Genomic DNA, 16,633 nt, shown 5'->3' with positions numbered 1-16,633 from the left:
TTCAGCAAGCCTCGTCAAACCAAACACTACAGCAATTTAATTAGAAAGGCAATTTACGTGCATCAAACTATTGGGAAAGAGTACCATTTAACCCCACACATTAATTATGCATTCCACCTCTTTGTCTTTCACGACAAAACTTTAAAAACAAAGTCTACTAGTCTGAATGCATAATTATGTATGGGGTTATATGGTACTCTTGCCAATTATTGCGTGAAAATAACTTGTACGTGCTATTGTGTAGGGATAACATGGGAAGTAACGATTTACAAAAAAAACGCTGCTGTACTGACCCATACGTACGCAGCTCTTGGAACTATAATCCGGACCCTTCGAGAAGCAGACGACAAAAAATGTTGGGTCGAGTCCTTTTAGAAGTGGTGCATTTTGATATCTCTTGATGAGCATCACTATGATGGGTTCATGGTGAAAATCTCCCCATTAATTTTACATTAGAGCGTTTCACTCCTCCCAAAGGAGTTACAAGGCGAAACCTCCTTCTCCACTGACTTTTTAATTCACAAAATACTTTAAAAAAACAATCGTGAATGCATTTTTGAAAATAGTGTAGCTTCATTATTTCAGCAAACAGTACCTTCCACCTTGGAGACCACATTCCTTCACGGGGGATGGGGGGGGGGGGGTTGTGGGGATCAAATGTGACTTAAAAGCAGTTTGATGTTGCTGCTCAAGAGCAGAATTTTCAAACAAATATTTTTTGATATTTGACATTATGTTCCTTAATTTTGAAACCTATTTGTTGTTTACTCGGTTAATTTATACCTCCTTGGGTTGAAAATGGCACAACTAATATGGTTGCAGGCGCTACTGTTTCCAGACTGAACATTTGATTGGAAATTTTGAGTAGGGTGACCCAAATTTTAATTTTTTGGGTTTTATTATTATTTTTTTTTTGGCAATTTTTGCATGCAAGGCAAGTGTCAGTTCATAATCTTTGTAATCAGACCCACTTAGGAAAGTTCTCTGCTACTTAACATAACTAGACAATTCAGATCAAATTTGACTAAAAGCCATTTGATGTTACTGCTCAAGAAAAAAATGGAAGACAAATAATTTGATGTTTTAAAAAGCCATTGTATATTAGCAAACACATACCATTTCTTAAATTTGTTGCTTATTAGGTTCTTTGATATCTCCTTGGGTTGATGTTGCCATAACTAATATGGTTGGTTTTACTGGTTCGAGACTGCATGGCCAAGATTTGATTGGAAATTTTGAGTAGGGTTACCAAAATTTTAATTATTGTTTTGTGTTAATAGTCAATGTGTGACATATAAATTTCGTGAGTTAAGTTTTTGTGAATTTTCCTGTGCAAGACAAATGTCACTTCATAATCTGTGTAATCTGACCCACTCAGGAAAGTTCCCTTTTAGTACATAACTGGACAAGGCAGAATAATATCCTGCTTGCAACTAAAATTTCAAATAATATTTTCAGTAGGATTTCATTCGACTTCAACTGTAAAATTATGTTTCCACAAGCATGGAATTTCTCCAATCTTACTCTTGTAAAATTTTCATGGCATGCTGCAACTTATTAAGAGTGAAGTGGTTATGGAAAATTGTCAGAAAAAAGTGAATCGAAAAAATTACTGAAAAGAATTATTTCTACGAACTCATGTCATTTTTTAATCAAAGCAATAACTTTAACATTACTTTTCAAATGTGAGGCCATATGTGACTGATATTTTCGTGAGGAGAAGTTTCTTATAGTTTATGTCAAGCCTTAACATAGGCCTGAAAGCAATCTTAGGGGTTTTTGACACTTTTTTAAAGATGTAATGAAACTGTACTCCATATCTGTTCTCTAAAATGCAGTAGATACTAGCTGTGATTGAATTTTTCTCAGAGAAAGACAATCACCCTCCTTCTTGTGGGTAACTGAGGGCAAATTATACTCCAAACGTAATGAGGCAGTGGAGTCCATTACCTGCAGAAGTGAGAAACTGAGATAAATTCTAAATGTAGCATAGTTTGAAAAATACAATTTTGATTAAGCCATGAGTGAGAAGTGATAAGCTAAGGAAGTGAACTCACTGGGCAGGACACTTATTGTTTAACTGGTCTTGCAAAAGTGCCTTGTTGTGAACATTAAGTTTTAGAATTATCATTATCCACGCTTTTTATTATACAATTTATCACATTAATTCATGATCATTATCAGAGTTGCTTTGTAACCATGCAAATCTGATACGTATAAGAAAGGGGCTCAGAGCCACTCTGTTTTTGCTTTAAATTGAAATGTTACAATCCATTAGGCAGGAACCAAAAATGGTGTAAGAAAGTCTCCATATTGTGCAGTGTGCCATGGTTCCTGTACTAAGTGATCTCCTACGGTTTCTAACAATGTAGGAGGTATAAGTAGGTAATTTGTCAAAGAATTCAGCCCTTCGATGTGTTGGTACACTTAGTGCAATCCTGATTAAAAAAATCTGTGAAAAGTTGAAGAGACTGGATATTTTGCTAAACCGATTGCAAGCTCTTGTAATTGCAGTATTTTGCGCTCTGAAGTGTGAATGGTTCTTCCCTGGCAAATTTTTGTTTGGGTGGAAGGGGGAGGGAGTTCTATAACCCTACCTGCCCCCCTCCTGTTGCTGCTCTACAGTCTATGCAGCAATGTGGAGAGTGTTGCGTGCCTGACTGGAATAAGAGAGATGTTCAACTTTTAACTCACTTCTTATTCATAAATATAGATCAAACGGTACATAAGTACGTATTTGTTCAAAGAAACACTGATAACATGTTCAAATGCTAAACCCGATCCTAATGAAACGACTAATGACAAGTTTTAGGAGAGTGGATATCTAGCTAAAATAATTGCGAACTGCTACTGCAATAATGTCCGCACTGAAGTGTGAGGGATCTTCCCTTCCAAATCTTCATTCATCCCATCCGCTTTCCCCGCAGTGAGTGAGGGAAGAAAAAGACATCCGATTATCCTGAAGGACCTCAGAAGTTTGCGATCAAATGTACTAACTATGAGCTAATCCGAAGCCGAGCCATTCGCAGGAGCAAATTGTCTTGGAAGACTCAGATTTTTTTCTTTGTTCCACACTCGCCACGAAAAAGTTTCGGTAACATTTTTCTATTTACGACAGCAATCTAAGTTTGACGGAATTGGACGAATTCTATTCAAAGAAGCTGTAATCATTTGTGCATCAAAAGACTTTAGCCTAAATTCTAAACAATTGAAAAAAACAAAACAAAACAAACAAAGGAGAAAAAGATAAAGAGAGGTTAAAAGTTCTCTAATGTAAACTTTTTTTTACCATGATGAAAAATATTGTTAAGTTATGTTAATCATTGGGTCAAAACCATCAACCTCATGGATCTCGCCATTTGTCATGACCAAAATCATGTCACAGTCTCTTATGGTGTTCAGTCGATGCGCTATGGTGATTACTGTGGATTCCTTCAGTTTCTCTCGCACTACCCTCCAAATTGTTTCTTCTGTGCCTGGATCCACGTGTGCAGTGGGCTCATCCAGGATCACAATTTTTCTCTGATGCAGAAGGACACGAGCTAAACAAATCAACTGCCGTTCTCCTACACTTAGGTTTGCACCATGTTCCAACAACTGGTGATCTAGTTTTCCATCCAAAGTTTCCACCAGCTCTTTCAGTTGAACGATCTCTAAGGTTCGCCATAACTCTTCATCTTGGAACTGCTCTATAAGATCAAGATTTTCTCTCAGCGATCCACTGAAAAGGACAGGACATTGGCCAAGAACAGATATACATCGTCGAGCCACTTGTAGGTTAATGTCCTTTATCGGAATGCCATCGATCATTATAGCACCTTGGGCATCTGGCATGCGCAGAAGGGCTGCCACTAGGGATGACTTGCCGGCTCCCGTTCGCCCTGTGACACCAACGTTTGTTCCACCTTTTATGTGAAGATTAAGCTTCCTTAATACTTGAGGCCCTCCCGGGTAGTAGGTCATTGACAAGTCTTGAAACGTGATATCCCCTTTAAATGGCCAGTGTTCCGGGGGAAGTTCGTATACCTTGTAGCCAGGTTCATGGTCAAGTTTTGTGTACGTCATAACCCGTTCAACTGACGTCATAAAATTCTCAACTTCGGCTGCTTTTCTGACAGTGTAATCCATCAGTTCCATACTTTCGAGGACGTAAACACGCCCAATTCCAGCCATCGCTGTTCATAAAATAAAAAATAGAATTGATGTCATGAATATTTTCTTATCACACTTCCCATTTCTATTAGTTATCAGTTTAAGGTGTCAGCCAGAAACGAAAAACAATTATTCAAATAAGTTGTCTTTTGCATAGTACGGAGATAGATAGTTACATCTTGAGCATTTTAAAGTTCACTGAAGCAAATGAAAATAGTAGAATAATCTCAAAGCAAAAATCGAGCGAACAATTTCATGACCAACCGAAAATATCGGACATAGCTACAGTTGAATTTTGCAAACAAGGTCCAATAAAAAATGATCGTAGTTTGCAATAAAAAAGTCTCGAGATTAAGAAGCTTGTTTTATATAAAACACTGGGTGATATGTACCAAACATCATGCAAATAGTAGGAAACTGCTTTGAAAGATTGAAGCATTAAAAGGCTCTCAAATGCATGTCATGCGAATGGCCAACCTGTCCAATAACAGACAAGAGATCAACGAGGGATTATGCTATTAGATACCTACCAGCATCCTGAGATACGAAGATCGCCCCAAGAGCCACTGCACACGTCAAGATGGAGTTGAGGGAGGACATACGCACACTAAGCCATCTCTCGCAGGCAAGCACCATGATATACGATTGAGTGTGGACATTCTGATATCTACATGGAGCAGGAAAGGAATTATATTACCACTATCGTAACGACGCACCTGATCATAAGGACTAAACTTTTAATCCTATTCTCATTTTTGCGGTTAAGTTACTTACTAAGCTGAATAAAGTTCTTCTTTCATGCTCACCAAAAAAATTTTTCCATTCTCTGAGGTACATAGGACCTTAATTATGGAAGAATGACTATTTCAAAGCTATCTTTTGGCTCTGTTTTACATCACCATGAATCACTTTCGGGGAAAGCCCGAGGAAAATCCATGCGGGTATTTCAGCCAAAAGACTAATCTCACTTTCCGACAGTACCGGCAGTTTTTTTTAGCAATATCCAGGACACACGATACATAACTTGAGAACTTGGTATCACTTAGGTTACCAAAGAAATCTGTATTGCTAAGTTTTAGAGAGTTAGAGCGCGAGATCCGAAGGTCTGATAATCGATTACTTCTGGAATACTTAGATTGTTTTTCTGTCCCATGCTGGTGACAAGACAAAAACATCTTTTTTAAAACCTGATATTGTAAATTGCGACATGGGTCTAATGGGTCTCGTTGTTATTGTGCGACTAGTTGATACGCTACGACATGCCTGTAAAAGTGTTCCTCAAAATCTCTTTGTCTTGCTCTTGTTCGAATAGTCTCAAGCCCATCTATGGTATCCGAAATGTGTGAAAACACAGGACTTCGGTTTATAGACTCTATTCGTTTCAACTGTCTAGACGTTTTCAGATAGTACCGAGAGATGTACACGACTGCTATATCCATTGGAACAGCCACAAACAGAAGCCATGGATTAGCAACGGTTGGAACAAGAATCGAGGCCAGCATTGCTAAGACCAACTGGATAGCAAACAGAAACGCCTTGGGTAACACCTCGTCCATGCAGCCTGTACCTTTAGAGAATCGATTAAGAATTCTGCCAACAGGGTTTGAATCAAAAAAGAAAACAGGAGCCTCTAGAATTGCCACCGCCATTTTATCGTGAAGACGTTTAGAACATCTCACAGAGGCCTGAAGAAAGCAAAATGCCCTGGCAGCGGCAAATATGAACGATCCAAGTACTAGAAAACCAAATATGATCAGGTTTGCTTTGTCTTTCTGGTTTTCTTGACTCTTCATAGTAAGAGATGAAAGCCAAAAGTCAGGAGAAACTATCCGGCACCACTATGGAAAATGAGAGAAGACACAAAATTAGTATACATCAAGAGGTGGTAATTTAATTAATCGATCGTTTTGCAAAAGACATGTTTTTGATTGGGGATGTTAAAAATGTGGACACAAAGACCGGGAAAAAGCGACGAGAATGCTCTTGCGGGATTTCTGAACATTTTCCTGTGTCACCTCACAGCTTAGCCCTCAATACTCTAGCGTCAATATGAATAATCTCCACACGGCTCTCTATATGTTTCCAAAGATGTTTAAAAGGAACATTTTTTTGACAATCAAGAACTGCTTTTGATTGCGATCATTTCCTCTATTCCTGTGACCTTAATGTGTTGTTCAGGGTTGGAATTGTGTAAAGAACTTAGACGCTAACCGCACTTAGGTATCAAAGGATGAAACCCCAGTGGGTTTTATAGCCATGGCTCGAGAATTTCTGCAGACTTCGAAGAATTAATGTCTTAGTTAGCATGAAGGTGATTAAAAGCAATAAATGGCTCACTTTCCTCCACTGAAAGACTGAATGTGATAAAGCATACCAGATTATGATAAAGCCTCTAAGAGCCAGCAAGCCTGAAAGTTCATCATCATCATCATCATCTCAGATAGGACGGGAAAAGCCGGTTAGGAAATGCACGAACCACTTACATTATGCATAAATAAACCGAACTTACGTGCTGCAACAAGTACGATGCAAAATAAGAAAAAATAATAATGATTCAAATCGACGCTCTTATTAAACTGACGAATTTAGGGAATTCTTTAGTAAATTCTACAAGAGACGTATTATCAGGTATATCACCGAGGAGCTGATTGTAGTCTCAAGTAGTTTTTGGGGAAAAAAAGAACGTAAACAACGGCTTCTAGTACAAACCAAAACAACCTATCAAGTTTACCTTGAGTGATGAAACATAAGAGGATAAGTCCGATGATCGATATACAGCTTAACCCGCTTCTGAAGTAGTCCCAGTAGAGCTTAAAAGTCACACCTCCAACCATGCGGTCTTCGTCTGACATTTGTATTTCCTTGTTCTGAGGTAGTGCAGGCATCACTCTATTCTTCATTTCCGGGTTATCTTCCTTTTTCGAAACCGACCTCGCATTGGACTCCCTTTACCTAAAAGGCTTTTTGCCAAGTGGATCAAAAGCAGAATCAAAAATACCGTTTTCTTCAAGCTCGGGGAAATTACCTTTAGCCAACAAACGTCCTTTGTATAACAAAATAACTTCATCAGCTTCTTTCATGTATTCTTCTTGGTGGGACGTGAACAGCCGGGTTTTGTTGCACAATATGCCTTTAATGCATTTATGAAAGACATATTGGCTAACTCTCGCATCCATGGCACTCAGAGGGTTATCCAACAAGTACAGGTCTGCATCCATGTATACCGCACGTGCTAGGCTCACTCGTGCACGCTGGCCTCCACTCAGAACAGCACCCCTTTCACCTACAGCCGTTTCGTCACCTTTGGGAAACTTCTGAAAGTCTTCAGTTAGGGCGCATGCCTCAGCTACTTGGAGGTACCTGGTTTCTTTGTAAGGTTGACCAAATAAAATGTTTTGTCTTATTGTTCCAGAAAAGACCCATGGTGTCTGGGGGACATAAACAAGGGAAGATGGCCAGATTATTGTTCCTTCTGCGACTGACACCTCACCTGCGATAGCTGAGAGAAGAGTAGATTTTCCACTTCCCACTGGACCCGTGATAACTGTTAGGTCTCCAGACGCCGTAGAAAACTGAACATCTTGCAAAAGGAACGCATCACCACCGGGCTTTTCTTTTGATGATAAAATTGACACCACTAGGGTCGCTGGCTTGGCCATATTGTACTTCTCGTCAACAAGAATACGAGGATTTTCTTCAGTTTTATCGTATTGATCCGACAAGGTTATCGTCAATTCAGATACGCTCCCTCTCCCCTTGGTTTCAGAGCTTTCGCTTGAGTGATCATGACAGACCACGAGTTCATCTTTTAGAAGAAGGAAATGCTCAATTCTCTGAAGTGAAACAAAAGCCTCGTAAGCATCCATTGTCCCATAGAGTAGGTACATACAAAGGCCTATTCTTGCCACATTGACGAAAGAGAGAAGCATAAAGACATTAACGGGCGTGAGGGGTTGACCAGTAAGCATTAGTGTCATGACTGATACCAGCATCACAAATGGCACTGAACTGTATTCCAGGGCAGCAAGGGCTGACAGAACACTAGTTTTCGTACGGATAATCTTCATTTCATCGCTGCAAGCAGAAAAATTGCATTGTTTGTTACCTTAACAAAATTGAGAATCATTAGTGCAAATTTGAATGCTTCTAATGCAACATATCACTTTTTATCAAAGACTGGATCATTGGATAATGTGATTCAAGAATTTTCATTGGTTTAGCCATCATGAGTTATGAGTCATTACATCATGTACGGGCATGAAGACGTGTTAAACCGAAAGTGTACTTGTTCATTGTAACATTCCGTATGTCGTTACAAAAATAAAGTTGGGAAGACTTATCCATATACTGGGACGTTTTTAAGAAAGCAATTATTTCACTCGCGTGGGTTGGATATCAAATGATTATTGCCAACTGACCCCTGTGGGCCTCCTGAGCTAACATATCGAACCCTCGCTCGAGGAATAATTGTAAAATATCATATTGTGAAAAACGTCTTAACGAGAGATTGGCTCTCACGGATGGCCGAAGGCTAACCGTGACGTGAAGTGCTAGGACACTGTTACCTCACAAGTTTCCTTGATCGATATTAGGGCTTCCCTACATCTTAGGAAGGGTGAAGCCCAAGGACGCTTCGTAACGATCCTGTCGACAGTTCGAACTGCGCATTTCGTCTGGGATTCAGTGCACCCTAAAATGATTGACTATATGAAAGGCGCTGTGCTGCCTGCTTAGTATTATCGCTTTTTTAACAAAAAGACAAATATTTGCTTGCAATTGACTCGTATACCTCTCAACTTTTGGGCCAAATATTTTCTGAGATATTTTTAGTAATGGAGTTGCAAAACAGGTGAAGAGACGATCTTCCCAGGTTAAGCTGCTGTTAAAGCAATTGCAGGAAAGGAGCTGGAAGCCTGTGCCTCCCATACTAGTGGGGCACCTCTACTACCTGAACACATTACGAAGCCTTTGATGGGCGCGAAGCAAATTTGAGTCTACGAGGTTCTTTCTCGGAAAGGATTCGAATCCAGCATTCTTGACCAAGCTCCGGCACGCTGAAAATTGGGCCATAGCGCCCTCGACTAGTTTGTGATCAATTGTTGCATGTTCTTTACATACCTTCGTATCCGTTTGATCTTTTCTCTGAATTCATCTTCCCATGCATGTGTTTTGATGGCGCGAATCCCAGATATTACCTGGTTTAACAAAGAGAAGCGCCTATCTGAAACTGCTGCTGTGCGGCGGCGTAGTGTAGCACTGAGAGAGGATAACGCTGCGAAATATGGTACCAGCAAAAAAAGGCATATAACTCCCACGAGAGCTCGCCAACCAATAAAACACACAACTAATACTACATGGTGACCAAGGTGAGATCCAAAATGGCACCGAAAATCATCGTTAAAGTTTGTCCTTCCAGCCTCTGGACATCGTTTGATAGGAGGTCAATCACGCGTCCTGATGTAAATTTGAGCAGTTCAGCTTTTTTGAGTAGTAGAATCTGTTAAACACGGAAAGGACGAAATTATTGAACTGAATTAGTACCACTCTATCTAAGGGAATTATAAAGGTAAAGGTCTAAGCAATCTAAACATCAGACGTATTTAGTTACAATTACAATGATAAGGTGAGATCGGACGTCAGCATTATCAGGCGCCTCTGGCAGCCGCTTCAGTCCGTGTAACGATCTCACCTTCCCGCCCATCCCACCCCAGGGGAGGATATCCACCACACAGTAATCTCGTGCGTGGGAAATTAACGTCTCCTATCCCTAACCCTACAGGAGACGGAGCCTACGCTTTATTCGTCCTTATCCGAAAAAACTAGACTATCCATCCACTTCTTGATATTATAGAAAGGTAGCAAATTCTCCTCAGTTATTTGGAGACCATGAGTACTGGTCCGGCCGGGGCTTGAACCCTCGACCTCGCGCATAACACAATCTGGCGCCCTAACCAATTATATAAACAATAGCCTCCAGTTGGTGCGAAAATATGCACGGATATTAATCCACGGGCATTGTCTGTTCCGAGACGCGAACAGTTTTCCGAGAGCGAAGCTCTCGGAAAACTGTGAGCTTCTTCCCCTAAAAAAGCTTTAAATAGTCATTCATTCCTCATTGGTTAATAGCTTTGGAGTTCATTTGTTTTCTCCTATGCATATTGCACCATAGGAAAGATTGAAACTGTGAAGGAACTGTTTACCTTTTGGTAAATAAGACCTTTCAGAGCACTGCTCACTCCGATGCCAAGTACATCACAGCAGTAGGTAAAGTGTCGATCGGAAATTGTTCCAATCAAGGCACCTAGTCCCATAGTTATTACACAACCATACGAAAGGAGATTTTTATGTGGATCAGGTTCCATTAGAGAAGAGAGCAAGTAACCGAGAAGTAAAGGCTTGAGGAGGCGCCAAAGTCCGTATAAGGCTCGAGTGGGTACCATGATTAACGCTTCTTTGAAAGATATCATTGCAATGACACTCTTCCAAAGTTTTGGTCTCTTCCCGCTTCCTTTGCTCTTCACTTTCTCTTTCTCCCATTGTGTTTGAAGGCGTTTGGTGTAAGTATCAGTGGAATTTTCTCTTGAAAGTGGTGGAAAGTCGCTTTCCTCTACAGTTTTTCTACTACCTGTCTTGAAGATGGCGTCCATCCATTGAAAGAGAAGAAGAGAGATAAGGCCGTCTTTTTTTGTATTTTCATCAGTGGCTATTTTCTGGTATCCACCTCTTGTCATTTTGCTGTAAATATGTTATAAGAGAAAGCAGCTGAATAGGTGATAAGCAACCGTGAGAGTTAAAAAATGTTTGAGTCACCTACATAATATTCAAACTCTGCACATTGGCGGAAAACTATGTTTTTGCTCTATGACATAGACTCGGTCCGCACTGCTACGGTCTTGAGCAAAAATTTCTCAGTACAGCCCTTGCAGTCGTTTAATCAAAAAGTTACTGGTGCTCTTAGAACAGGTGGACTGATAGAAGAGGTTTAAAACACTAGTTTCACCACCAAGCAGGGACATAATAAGATTCGTCCAAAGGCTTGTTCAATCATTGTAATGAAGAATTCACAAGTAGGTGATAACGCTCTCAGTAAGACTGGCGAGGCGAATCATCGAGCGCGCAAGATTCCCTTAGAAAGTTTCTCTTAACGGTCAATTTGTATGGTTAATTGACAGCCATCACATAGCGGGTGGTGGCACGAGTCGGTTGAATGAAAAAGAGCGATCCTCACAGCAATGAACACTACCTAGGTGATAGTAAAAATAAGGCCTGTAGTTCACATAGATACGATTTTCATAATTCTTATTCATTTATTCATTTATTCATTCTTATTCTTATTCACTCCGATAAATGTTTAAGATATAATTAAAGCATTGCGCGACACGTTGACTGGAGCAGCGTTGTCTGTACTCTTCTCGACAACTGCAACGGGTTTTGTGTTCTCAGGCCACGTAGATTTTAATCTGAGTTTTAAAGTATTGAACTCCAAGTTTTATTAAAGTCAGTAATTTTGCGCAATAATGTGTTGAATCTTAGCTTATCTTCTTCTCTACTATTTTTAAACATTGGCCGAAAAAGCTGCAGGATTTAACATCAAAGGATTTCCGTCACACTTTGCAAACGTTTTGTTAATCTTCATCAATAACCCTTGACCGTCTTTCCCTTTTGTTTACTCTTTTTTGTTTTCATCTACTGTACCCGAGGAAGTTCTCAATTACGTTAGAAATGACTTGAATGTTCTTCCTTTAAAGCACAGTTTCGATGCTTTACCATCTCGCCGCCAAGTCTTAATTCAGAGTGGACACAGAGTTTCTCGCAAAGTAGAGTTAATTAGCATTTTTTGTTGCATGACTAGACAACAACTAAGAGATCCGCAAATGACATATATTTCATTGTCGAGCGCTTTAAGCTATTTTTCGTTACGATAAAATGCCATGAGCTCATAAAGAAACTGTCGTGCTCCGTTCTTGGGCCAGCGAAACTTGAAAAAAAAACTAACGCTAACAATTACACTCTGGTAATGGTTGAGGGTTCTTTCAAGTTTGAAAGCCTAAGAATTCGTCAGAGCGAAGGAGTCCCTTGGCAAAGAGATTTTGGTAGACGAACGAAAAATTTATATTTTCTTTCCTTTAGTTCGATGGCGGATGAAGAGAGCTTCTACGGTCCAAAATTCACAATCTCTTGAGCTCGCAGGAACACAGTTGAAATGAGTCGAAGGTGTTTGTTTTTTAATCACTTGAAAGGGTCGCGTGAACTTAAAGCCCCCAGAAGGACATAATCATATCTAATGTCAAATATTCAACCTGGTGTTAAGGACCAAGTGAGGCTATTTAAAAATTATTTGCCTCAGGCTAAGTGATCATTGCTGAATAGTTCTCGAAACCAACTACTTTGTCTTCATTCTCCTTCTGGAACAGGGCGAAACGCACTCCTTACTTCAGTGGACTTTAGAAGCAAGGCTTTCATTGCATTAGATGCAAGGCAAGAGAATATAAACAGTTTATATTCTCTTAGTGCAAGGTTTTCAGGCTGAGAAATACGCTGAGGAATTTCAATTCATCGGTTCTAGTCCACTTGTTACTAAGGCATCTCTGATCAGTCACGTGATGCGTTCAAACCAGTCGCGCACGAAACGAAAACAATAAATGGATTATATAAGCTTACTTATTGTTGTAGAAATACGTTTACCTATAAAAAAATTGCGATGACATGCCTCTAAAGCCATTACAATACAATTTAAAAAAGGGCATAAAGAAGGAAGTCATTATCAATTCAAAAAATGATAACTGAGATTCTTAGGTTAGAAATACCTAAGTGGACAATAGGCATACCGATTAAAAATGTTTCACAAATATAAAGACCTTAAAACTAAACAAAAAGGTTTGCTCATAAGGAGTCCACTTGCACGTTCAACCTCTGTTTGAGTTCTTTACCACTATTCATATGATCTGTGTGATGCAGATTGTGTCGGTTATACGGCCTGACACCCTTTACAACGCTTTGCTGAACACAAGAATTTGGCAAGTGGCAACATTCCATTACAGCTTACGATGGAGGCAATTTTAAAGAAAGACATTTCAGATTGTGAGAAAATGTCAAAGTAGGTTTGATTGTTCAGTATTCGGAATGATTTTCGTGTGTTTTCATGCCCTTTTTTATGTATTATAATGGTTTTCGAAGTATTTTATCGCAATTATTTATAGTTGAAAAATGATTATTGTTATAGCAATTATTCGATGAATTAATCAGAAGGCCAAAGCTTTCGTAAATAAAAATTCTTTGAAAATCTCTAGTGATCGTTTCAAAATGTAGGCCATAGTAATTGGAAAATTTTTTACCGTGAAAATAGAGTTTTCACTTCAAAATACAACGATTGTTTACGTTCAACTTGCTTAGGACTATTCAGTTGTTAATCAAGCATAAGCAGTGCGTTTAAGCTGTGGGGGTGCTGTGGACACCGATTAACCGAACTAATACCCTTTTAAGCAACTATAAGTTTACAGACGTTCCATGCATCGTGTTTACAGACGTTCGCACGCATCGTTAATGTTGGATGAACAAGTTATTGCTAAATAACTTTGAATATATGAAAATCATGTATTTGCACTGCGGTTCAGGAAATGAATGCGAGAACGATCCTTGCAGAAATTAACACTCCTTAAGCAGGATTTGAAACTCTACGATACAGGTGCAGTGCTCTACCAACTGAGCTAGCAAGCCAACTGGAAGCTGGTCACTATGTTGATTCGTAATAAACTCGTGAAGTGATAAATCAATGACTACGAATACATGAAAATCATGTATGTGCACTGCCGTTTAAGAAATGAAGGTGAAAACGATCCTCGTAGTAAATAACACTACTTGAGCAGTAGTGGAAATAAGTTGTGGTCCTTTCCTGGGCTAGTGGATCATGATGTATGATTTTTTGGTGAAGTTGAGATAGTTAATTAAAGGCTTACAGCTACCCTCAGGCAATAGTCAAGGGAATATTCTCCCTAACCCAGGAGCACAGTGGCGTTCTTGTGAAAGCGACAGGACTTGTTAAGAGATAGGGACCTTAATAATTTCTTACCTTCAATTTGATGGTGGACTTGAAGAGAGCTTCGGAAAATCTAGAATCACACTCTATTGGGTCAGCAGTAATGAAGTTCAAATGAGTCAGAGGTCTTTGCAGTAATAAATGCCGACGAAGAAGTTGTTGCACTTTTAAGCATTTAAGAAAGGCGTATTTATTTTTAGCTTCATTAAACCAAAGGTGCGTATCGGTGCTTTTAGTACTTATATCATACCGTCTATATACCATATATATTCCATCTACATATTCATTGAAAATATGCAGTTTGAATGCTAGATCGCTAAGGAATAAATCAGCAGCCTTTGTGGAATTGGTGAATGATTTGAAAGCCGATTTGTTTACAATTTGCGAGACCTGGTTGTCCGTCAACGACACTGCTGTTCTTAGTGAACTTACCCCTACGGGGTACAACATTCTATATCACTGACCACGATCTGGCCGAAGGGGTGTGGGAACTGCACTGCTTGTAAGGAATGGATATGTCACTAGCAAAATATCTTGTATCGAGAAGTCATCTTTCGAGGTGTCAGAGTGGCTTGTTGATGTTAGATCTCCTCGGCTACGCATTGTAATTATTTACAGGCCGCCTTCTTCACCTGTTCATCCGGTTTCAATTAGTACGTTCTTTGCAGAATTTTCTGACTACCTTGAACCTGTTGTTATGTCCAATTAGCCGCTGGTCCTCTTGGGCGACTACATGTTGACGTGCTTACGGACATGGATGCCATACAGCTTAGAGATCTCTTGGATTCAATGGGCCTGCGAAAACACGTAAAACGACCCACTCACATTCACGGTCACACCCTTGATTTACTTATCACCCGTCAGTCTGATGTTATAATAGCGTAAGAACCAGAGATAGAGAGATATTTCTCAGATCATGCCGTTGTCCTATGTGATCTTAGGAAGCTGTGTCTGCCTCTAAAGTCCCGCACGCTGAGTTCCGGAAACTCAAAGCAATTAACAAGCAACAGCTTTCAGTTGGAAGATATTCGTAATTCCAGCTTAGGTCGTGACCCTCCTAATACTCTTGATGAACTTGTGTAATGCTACAGTAATACTCTAAGATCAGTATTGGACAAACATGCGCCAGTTCGGGCTCGCCGCCTGAAGTCTCAGTCACTTCCTCCATGGTTTAATGATGAAATAGTGAAGGCGAGACGTGAAAGACGGAGTGCTGAAAGGAAATGGCGGGCTAGAAGGCTTAATTCGGATCTCGCTGTATTTAAAGCCAAACGAAATTTTGCATTGCATGTCATGAATGAGTCTAGACGGGCCTATTATAAACAATATATCGATGAGAACAGTTCTGACCAGGGAAGGCTTTTTTGGGTCAGTAAACGCCTTTTCAACTTTCATGTAGACAGGGCTCTGCCGCCTCATACGGATGCTCGTAGGCTGGCAAATGAGATGGGTGAGTATTTTGTTCACGAAATCACGGCTATTCGGTCTGCGCTGGATGCGGATGCCAGTGGCGCAACTTCGCTTGCCACATCTGCTTCAACGTGTAGTGAGTTGTCTGAATTTTATCCACTACCTGAGGAGAGTGTACGGAGAATTGCTGCCTCATGTGCAAAGTTGTGTGCCCTTGATCCTCTACCATCGTCTATTCTGACCTTCTGTTTGCATGAACTGCTCCCTGTTATTAGCAAAATTGTCAACTTTTCTCTTGAGTCTGGCGTCTTTGCAGAGGACTGGAAGAATGCTTCAGTTCACCCTTAGCCTAAGAAAGCAGGACTCAAACCTATTAATTATAACAAAAATTTTCGACCGGTGAGCAACTTGCAGGCTACATCAAAGATTACGGAAAAGTCCGTGGCTATCCAATTACAAGATTTATATGACAGCCAACAACTTATTTCCTGTTCTCCAAAGCGCATATCGGCAGAAACACAGCACTGAGACGGCATTATTAAAAGCTAAAAACGATCTTTTGCTAAATATGGACAAAGGTCACGTCACATTGCTTGTCATGTTAGACCTTAAACCGCCTCCCGGTTAGCTCAATGGATAGAGTGCTGGACTGTTGTGTGGGAGGTCGAGGGTTCGAGCCCCGGCCGGACCAACACTCAAGGTCTTAAAATCATTGAGAAGAATTTGCTACCTTTCTATAACATCAAGAAATGGTTAGATATTCTAGTCTTTTCGGATAGGGACGAATAAATGGAGGTCCCGCCTCCTGCAGGGTTAGGGGTAGGAGACGTTAATCTCCCACACACGAGATTACTGTGTGATGGATGTCCTCCCCTGGGGTGGGATGAGTGGGTTTACTGAGCCCGCAGTAATTGGCGCAAGCTGTTGCGGTGTCCCTGCCGGTCGGCGAAGCTTAACAAATCAAACCTAAGCGCTGCGTTTGATACCGTAGATCACGGTATTCTTCTGCACAGCCTGCAGTCCAAGCTTGGCCTT

The 16,633-nt window shown here is 40.2% G+C and overlaps 1 pseudogene across 1 annotated transcript; it reads right to left on the bottom strand.

The window, feature by feature from the left end:
• Positions 1 to 2,124: 2,124 nt before the first annotated feature.
• Positions 2,125 to 10,899, bottom strand: LOC111338990 (ATP-binding cassette sub-family C member 4-like; annotated as a pseudogene). The gene is made up of 6 exons (XR_015991671.1): positions 10,353 to 10,899; positions 9,271 to 9,649; positions 6,884 to 8,226; positions 5,409 to 5,977; positions 4,683 to 4,812; positions 2,125 to 4,175 (listed from the first exon to the last, which is right to left on the bottom strand). The product of XR_015991671.1 is annotated as an ATP-binding cassette sub-family C member 4-like (transcript).
• Positions 10,900 to 16,633: the final 5,734 nt, after the last annotated feature.

Source organism: Stylophora pistillata, chromosome 9 (genome assembly GCF_964205215.1).
Source record: "Stylophora pistillata chromosome 9, jaStyPist1.2, whole genome shotgun sequence".
Classification (NCBI taxonomy): domain Eukaryota; kingdom Metazoa; phylum Cnidaria; class Anthozoa; order Scleractinia; family Pocilloporidae; genus Stylophora; species Stylophora pistillata.
This window is presented reverse-complemented; position numbering and strand designations above follow the sequence as displayed.